This window comes from Bactrocera latifrons, unplaced genomic scaffold, assembly GCF_001853355.1.
Source record: "Bactrocera latifrons isolate USDA-ARS-PBARC rearing strain unplaced genomic scaffold, ASM185335v1 scaffold_904, whole genome shotgun sequence".
NCBI classification, from domain to species: Eukaryota; Metazoa; Arthropoda; class Insecta; order Diptera; family Tephritidae; genus Bactrocera; species Bactrocera latifrons.
Genome location: NW_017537606.1, coordinates 40,205 through 49,458, shown reverse-complemented (window position 1 = coordinate 49,458; position 9,254 = coordinate 40,205).

Genomic DNA, 9,254 nt, shown 5'->3' with positions numbered 1-9,254 from the left:
AGAGCTTTTAGGTAAAATAAAATTAAGATTTGATTTCTCCAGGAAGTATTTAGAACTTTTAAAATTAATAACACCTGAGGAATTGATGTCAGCAAATGACAATAATATTTTAGATTTAGTTTTGGAATATTCAGACTTATTTGAATGTGACTGTGATAAAATCATTACGCAATGGACTTTATTTAAATTAAGTAATCACAATCAATAGTAATTTGGATATAGACTTATTTTGGGAGAAAGTCGCTTCCATGAAAGATGGACTGGGCGACTTAAAACTTCCAGATCTAAGTGGCTTTGTATTTAATTTATTGTCATTGCCTCACAGTTCTGCAGTGGCAGAGAGAAAATTCTCTTCTCTTAAATTAATTAAAACCAGCCACCAAATAATTTGAAAGTAAGTAATGCGATAATGACCTGTAAAGAACTAACGAATAGAAATATTGTTTGGTCAGCAAAAAAAGATTTTCCATGCAAGATGGAGTGGGCGACGTAAAATTTCCAGATCTCAGTGGCTTTGTATTTAATTTATTATCATTCTCTTCTCTTAAATTAATTAAAACCAGCATTAGAAATAAGTTGGAAGTAAGTACTTTACATGCGATAATGACTTGTTTTATTGTTTGGTCAGCAAAAAAAGATTTTCATTATTTTTACAACTTTGTCAATTAAACACAAGAATTATTTTTCTTTATTATTTTTATGATATCAGTGATATTTAATTATATAATATTTATCACCAAATGTGTTCCTTTAAGTTTAATACAATAATTTTTAAGTACATAAAGAACAATGTTAACACAAAGTGGTTATTTTTTTTTTTTAGTTAAATAAAATTATATGAATAAAGAAATTCTATAAAATAACTGTATTTTACAATTTTTAGGTGTAAAAAATGTATGGCTACATTAAGTTTAGGTTTGCTACACTTTTGCATACAAAAAATATTTTGTCAGTGGCAACACTGTATATAACATCAGTATTCTTATTCTCCCTAAATACATGTGATACAAATTCAAGCAAATTCGTTATTGTGGATTTCCCTTTACGAAAACCGTGCTGAGAACAAGAAATTAGTGGAGAGATCCGGAAGGTTATGTCGTCTGTTATAATTGCTTCAAAAAGTTTAGGTATTGCAGACAACTTTGCTCTTCCCTTATAATTTTCAATAGACGACCTAAATCCACTCTTATGTAAAGGAATTATAAATGACTTTTTCCATATGGATGGAAATAAGCCCTGCCTTGTATTTGGCACATTTCTTACGAAAGAATGAGGGAATCATATCTGGGCCATAATTGTATGATTGTTCGAATCTATTTAACTGATATAAGACGTCTGCTTCGGAAATGGTAGGTGCATTAATGAAAGAAATCGGACAKAGCTTGTGCTGATTCGGAACATTTTTTGGAGATTTTTGAGATTGGACCTAAGAAATTCAGCGAACATATTAGAAATGGTGTGATTGTCACTGGAGACACTAGACTTATATTTCATAGCAGACGGAAAATTAGAAATCCTGCGTTTGGTGTTGACGAAACCATAGAACAATTTTGGATTACCTATAATATTATTTTTCACTTTATTTATATAATTATTATAACATATTTTGTTAAGTTCAGCAAATTGTCGGGGCAATTTAGAATATTTTGAATAGTCAGCAACTAAACCAGTTTTTTTAAAAAGTTTAAAATCACGAGATTTTCTATTTTTTAATTTAAATAATTTTTTCGAAAACCATAAGTTAGAACTCATTTTATGAATAACAACACACTTCGGAACATATTTTCGAATAAGTTTAAAATAGTTTCATTAAAGTGGAAAGCACTAAATTCAATGTTGCCATTGTAACTTTAGAAAGTTTGTGATTAATTTTCTTAAAATTAGCTTTCGCAAAGTCGAACCGTAAACAATGGTGTTGTGTATTATTGTGAGCAAAGTTGGCTATGGTTTCGATGTTAATTTCCAAGGCAGGATGATACGAGTCCTCTGGCTGAACGAAAGGATCACATCGGACAACAGAGAACATTGAAGCGTTATCAACATAGACTAGATCTAAGAACTTACTAAACTCGTTCGAGATTAAATTAATTTGGTTAAGACCAAACTCTGACATTTTATCTACGAACTCGTTAAAGCATAAGCGAGGAATGGTGTAGTCATCAATAGATTTCCATGATACGGACGGTAAATTGAAATCCCCCAAAACAATCACGGAATCAGCATTATTGGCCATTGAGAAAACGTTATTTATTAATGAAGCATGCTGCATATACATATACAGATATGTCCGAGTGAGGCGGTATATAAGATAAAGTTAAGTAGATATAGCCACCATTAGCGCAAATACGAATGCACCTAATTCTATGAAGTCTGCATGCGAAACATCGATTTCTTCAGATGGAATTAAAGAATGAACAGCAAACAAGACACCTCCTCCTTTCTTGTCCAGCCGGTCAAATCTAAAGATTTAAAGTTCGCTATTGAATATTTCACTATCAAAAATGTGGGGCTTTAACCAAGTTTCTGTGAAAGCAATGAATTTAAAATTATAATTGACGCTATTTGAATACAGATCGGAGAGTTTTGTATTAAGGCCTCATATATTTTGATAATAAGCGAATTATTGCTAATCAGTTTTTTGTACCAACGGGGTTTACTTGGCATTTTACTGACAACTGCTGGGGGTTTAAAACGTTTATGCTCGAATTCGCGCATAAAGACCCCAGATGGCCAGAATGAGTTGTCAAGAGCCAATTGAAAATTGTCAGCGGATATGTCGATCTTAAAAGATGAAATATCCGTCATATTTGAAATTAAATTTTCGGATGTCTGCATCTTCCGATTTTAGTTTAGACGAGATATAACTCTTTATGTCATCGACGGTGATATCCGCAGCAAGTCTTAAGATATTACAATTAAATGTTTACTATGTGACCTACAGTTATTTGGAAGCGGATCCTGAGAAGGTTTTCGCTTACCATGCTCAGTAACAGCTTTCTCTGTATTCTGAGCAGACGAGACCTTCTCTCCTTGTGGACAAGGGGAAGACAGATTTATGAGGTCAATATTGGGTGGAGACATTCTTTTTAAKGAAGAAGCAGTGGTCTCTTCATCAGACGGACGTTTACGTTTATTGGAAGGTTTTGTATTCTCTTCCTGGTCATTTAGGCATTTAAATGATTGAAACAATGTTTCATAATGCCTAAATTTATTTGTAAGGGTTTCAATATCCTTGAAATTATTGCGCGCCAGCACATTTCAGATGGGCAAGCCCGTCACACAGCCAGCAAGAAACAAAGCGTTCCAACTCGCCTTTAACAGAGCAATTCGGGAAATTACAAGTCATAATGATAATAAGTAGCAATAAAAAATTGAAATGAAAATTTAAAAAATTAAGTAATAAAAGTAGAAAGAGAAATTACAAAAATATTTATAACAAAATAAATGCAATATAAGTTATCAAAGGCAACAACCAATGTAACGAGCAGTTTGAGATGCACTGTGATACCCGAAAAGTAAGAAACTCGCAAACAGCTGTGAACAAAGATGGAAAACGAATAAAAACAAGAAATAAATTTAGATAAGCAATATAAGTTAACACCAACAATTGCACTATTTTGGAATATAGCAACAAAAACAAATTGAAAGTGACTCGGCGGAATAGATTAAAATTATCAACACACATTTTAAGTAAATTTGAAATGCTTTAATAGAAAAATATCACAGGGATACTTATCTGTACGGATCACTCAATTCAAAAATTTTCACAACAATTATTAAAATATAAATTAAAGAAATTAACAGGAGCTCGAAATTACACAGCTGAACACGACAGATGCCAGATTTATTTAAGAGACCAAACGAAGTATTCTTTGTTAAATTAAACTGAAAAATGTGTATATCTTTAGCTTAATAAATAGTTTTTTTTAACATAAACTGAAAAAAGTTTTCTCATATACATTAATTTTTTTTAAGTGAAACTTCTTAGGCGACTCCGGAGAAGGTTCGATTAAGGTAACTCGGAAGAAGAAGAGCAACAGAGAAAGAAAGAGCGCGAGAAAGAGAGAGAGAATGAGAGTAAAGTATCGCCAGACGCATGGGCTGCTATGGCAATACACGTAGCGTGTAACAGCTCCCTAGAGTAGTATTAGTGCCAATGCATGAGTGCATCAAGCGTCCCGTGTATCAAAAATTCTTTTTCTTCTTTTCGTATTTTATTATTAAAGTGTTTCTCGTAATTAATTTGTGTTCTATACAATAGAATGTACCGTTTGTAGTATTAGTACACAGTGAATAGTGATTGAAAAAAACAATAAAATGAGTGACAGTGATAATACGCCTTACACAGTGGATTCCAGGTTATGTGATGGTACGTTTCTCTTGAATATTTCAATTGTCCATAATAGGTGCACCAAGTGGATTGAATCCTTTTGAAATTAATATCAATGGATTGGCAAAAATTTTAATGATTTGATTTTACAGCGGCAAAAGACAGTGCAGCCCGTGTTTCAAGAGGAGAGAAAACAGCACAATATTATCGAAAGAAAGCAGAGCGGTAAAAGGAACAATTGGAAATGATAGCTGGCGGTCAATCGAGGAAGAGGAAAACAGCTGCGGAATATAAGAGAGAGTACCGAGCGCGTAAAAAAAAGAAATTTGAAGGTACATTCAACGTCTGCTGTTCCATCAATCTCTGCGGAAGCATCTATAACTACTGATGAATCAACAATCGTCAATTCACCGATAACTGCTGGGCCTTCAACGCCCGATTGATCCATCAACTGGATCTTCATCAGCAGCAGAATATCAGTGAGAGTATAGTGGACGGAAAAAAGCTCAGTGAGAATTAGCAAGAGCCGCAGCATCACGGCAAAGAAACGAGAGTACAACCGAGGATACAGAGCAAAACACCAATAATACCGGTACCGAAAACGTGAGAAATAATCCACAAATTCCTTATGTTCACTTTCAACAACATAAAAAAGCACATGAATTTGTAATGGCAAAATTTACAAATATTTTGAGATTTGCTTGCTTGACATGTGATCGCCTAAGGTTCAAGCATGATTTAACCGCACTTCCTGAGAATATTGATCAGGAGTACTTGACAGAATTGAATTCTACCGGAGGTTCCAAGCGAAAATATTAAACCATGTTCAGCGTGTCTGCAATCACTGCGGCAAAAAAAAAATACCAACTTACTCAGTTTGCAATGGCTTCAAATATCCACCAATGCGTTATGATTTGCCACCGTTGGATATTATAACGAAACGATTAATTTTCCCCAGAATACCTTTCATGAAAATAAAACGTTTGAGACACGTTCATGAGTATTTTGGAGTATTTGGACAGGTTATATCCATAAATGTGCCGGTTGACGTGGTAAAAAAAACTACCGCGCAATATTGGAGATGATCACAGTATCAACGTGCACATTAAAAAATGGAAGATTCACGGCTTTGTTAATAAAAGCACAGTTCGAGCATGGTTAAACTCTCAAAGGTACACCACTTTATCAATACAGAAATCGATCAGCAGTTCTTGAATGGACCATATGTTTTTTTTTTTTTTGTTAAATACATTTTATATGCAATCTATTTTAGTAAATAATAAGCAAATTTGATAACAAAACCATAATATAATATACAATATAACAAAATGTTCTAAATACAAATGTTTATATAAAAAATTTAATTATAGATTTAATGTATTAGTAACATATGTAATTAACATTAACTTAATTCCTAAATGAGAGATCTAGAACATGTTGTCTTTTAAGTCTAATAGCTTCACTACTATCATCTAATAACATGACTGCCAAAGGATTGTCATGGTAACTTATCCTGTGCAAATATGCTAAAGTAAATCTTTTAATTTCATCTTTAACAAAAGGTATATTCAGGTCTGAATGAATGGCGTTATTTGTTACGAACCAGGGCGCGTTTGTAATTAGTCTTAGAGTTTTCGATTGGTATCTTTGTAGAATTTCAATATTGGATATTTGAATTACAAGTAGTGCCCCAAAGTTGCACACCGTATGTCCATATAGGTTTTAGTATAGGTTTATATAATAGTAATTTATTTTCAAGATGTAACTGCGATGTATGTCCAAGGAGCCAATAGAGTTGTTTGGTTTTTATTTTTAATTGTTTATTTTTGGCTTGTATGTGCTGTTTGAAAGTTAGTCGTTTGTCCAAGTGCGTGCCGAGGTATTTAACGCTATCACTTTTAGGAATAGTATTGCCATTTAAAAGTAAAGGATTGCAGTCGCTTCGCCTTAATGTAAATAAAACATGTACGGAGTTACTCACGTCTACTTTCATTTTCCAGCAATCTAACCAAGTCTGTATCTTGTTCAATTCTCTTTGCACTAAATTAGTTGCTTCAATTGGCGTCTGGCTTGACGACAATAGAGCAGTGTCATCAGCATAAGTAGCAATTAATACATTTTCAGTTTCCGGAATGTCAGATGTAAAGATGGTGTATAGTACAGGGCCAAGAACGCTTCCCTGTGGTACTCCTACATTTATGTATTTTATGTCAGACGTATCGTCATTTATCTTTACATAAAACGACCTGCTTGTTAAATAGAACTTGAGAATTAGATATATTGAGAGGAGAATACTTTTTTTAATTTGTATAGTAGACCATGATGCCAAACTTTATCAAATGCTTGTTGTATGTCTAAAAACGCAGCTGAACAGTATTCTTTACGTTCTAAAGCATCAATATTGTAATTAATTACACGGTGGCATTGTTCGGGAGTACCATGATATCGACGAAACCCAAATTGGTGTTCAGGTATCACCTTATTCTCTTTTATTATTGGCAATACTCTGCGCAGAAATATTTTTTCAAATATTTTGGAGAATAGACAACAAGCTGATTGGTCTGTATGAAGTGATTTCGTTCTCAGATTTAGCTGGTTTAGGCACCATCACAATTTCAGCACACTTCCACTGAGTAGGGAAATGGTTAGGCCTTAAAATAGAATTATATATAAGTGTTAGCAACATAATTCCTTTTTTAGGTAAGCATTTAGCTACTTTGACATCAATTATGTCATATGCTGGGGCTTTCTTGTTAGACAATTTCTCAATTTCAGAACGTATTTCAGCGGGTGTAATATGCTTGAGTGGTAAAGACATTTGACATGCTATGTCAAGGAATTCTAATATTTCAGCATCATTGTTCCTGCCACTGTTATCAAAAGGGGTGAAAGTTGCTTCAAGGTATTTACTAAATGCATTAGCTTTACTTTTATCTGTTCTACACCAAACGTTGTTACTGTCTTTGATAAGTACATTTCTTTTTTATGCCGTTTTATGTATTTAATAGCATTCCATATCTTATGATCTTCATTATTTCTATAATTTAAACTCGCAATATATTCGGATATCGATTTATTTTTGAAATCAGCTAATTTTTCTCTTAGCTCCTTTTGGCTTTTTTTTAGAATAGTTAGTTGCTCTAATTTCTGTAGACACGTGAAATGAGTTGTGAGGCGAGAATTCATTCCTCTTTTGGGGAGTAGCAGCAAAAGCAGATTCATGAATTAAGTTTGTAAAACCTTCAACTGTATCATCCAGTTCAGTTGATGTTTTTATAGAGGTGTTAAACTTTGCATATGCAAATATCACTTTTGTTGCTTAAAGCAGAATGTTTTCGTGGTTTAGCATTGATTAATGTGTTGTAGCTGACAATAATTGGCGAGTGATCAGAGCTTAATTCTTCTGAGCTGACCGCATCTAAAAGTAGAGTTATGTGATGGGAAAATGCCAAACGACGAAATCAGTGAACAAATCATGGTCGAAGATAGCCTCACTGCCCAGCAACAAACTAGGTATGCTCGATGATCATCGATATTGAAAGAAAAAACATCGATGTTACCATATGAAAATTATCGCAACATCGATTTTAACGGAATCGATCATCGATGTTAACTTACGGCCTCACCTCAGCTCATGTACGACACGCACGTCCACCAAACCAATGCAACTTAAAAAACAAATTATGTCTTCTATGAACGCATCCACAAATCAAGTTTTTTAATTCTGAACGCGCCATTCACGGCGCACCGGTTGTTCCCTGCATTCGTTCGTTCTTCGTGATTCGTCGTCTCGCTCATTTACACTCACTCACACTTCTATTTGTTTGTTGATAAAAATTTGCGTTGTGCGTACCCGTTTTAATTTACTGATTCGATAGTAATCTACTGGTGCATATACATATATTACATGGAATACAACAATATGTAAGTTTTTAATGATTGAATTCTATCTAAATATTGAATTCATCTGCAAATTATTCTTTTTTACGTTATAAATGCTGCCAAGGAAAGCACAGACAGAGCATATCTTTGTTCTTTCGCCCAAAATTTGAATAAGCAATAGACAATTAATCTCTTACTTGTTTTTTTACGGCTGTGGTGTAAATGCTTGCTGTTTTGGTTGCATTGAAAGTAGTATAAAAAGGTGACCTAACATTTTATTTTGTGTACTTTTCAATGAATATTTTGCATGTTTGGTTATTCGAGTTATGCCTGAATTTTATTTTCACTTAATTGTATGTTGTCAGGGATACAGGAATAGAATTAAAAATGCCGCCAAAAAGTCGCTTCTGGGAATTTTTTGAAAAACTTGAAAATAACGAAGCCAAATGTCGGTCTTGCCATAAATTCATAAAAACTTGTGGCAACGCTACAAATCTAAAGCTACAGCTTGAAAAAACGCATAGCACATTATTAGGAAAACATAACAACGACGAGAACACAGTTCACAAAACAAACGCAAAGAAATTAGGTAAGGAGACATTCGTAAAACTTTTAATGTCAACTGCTTCTACATCTGCTGAGAGAATTACACCTGACTCTGCTTTATATGAAAACAGTAGGTGCATCGTCTCTTCGCAAAAAAATGTTCCAGCCGACACTAAATGAAAGTTTCAGGAGCATATCTGAATTTTCTGAAAATGGTATTGAAGGCGTTCGACTTGCAAATGCTATCTTGTATATGGGAGGATTTTAATATTACTTATTCCCCAGTTACAAGATTGACATCGATCAGAATGATGGCTGCAATTGCAATGGATGTTATGACCGCTTATTTGAACGGTGATCTCGATGAAGCAGTATATATGGAAATACCTGAATACTTAGATGTAATCCTTAAAAAGGTAGCAGCAGGATATCCGACACACATAAAAAAGGCTAAAGCTGAAGAAATACGACGTACAGCAGAAAATTGGCAGAAGTC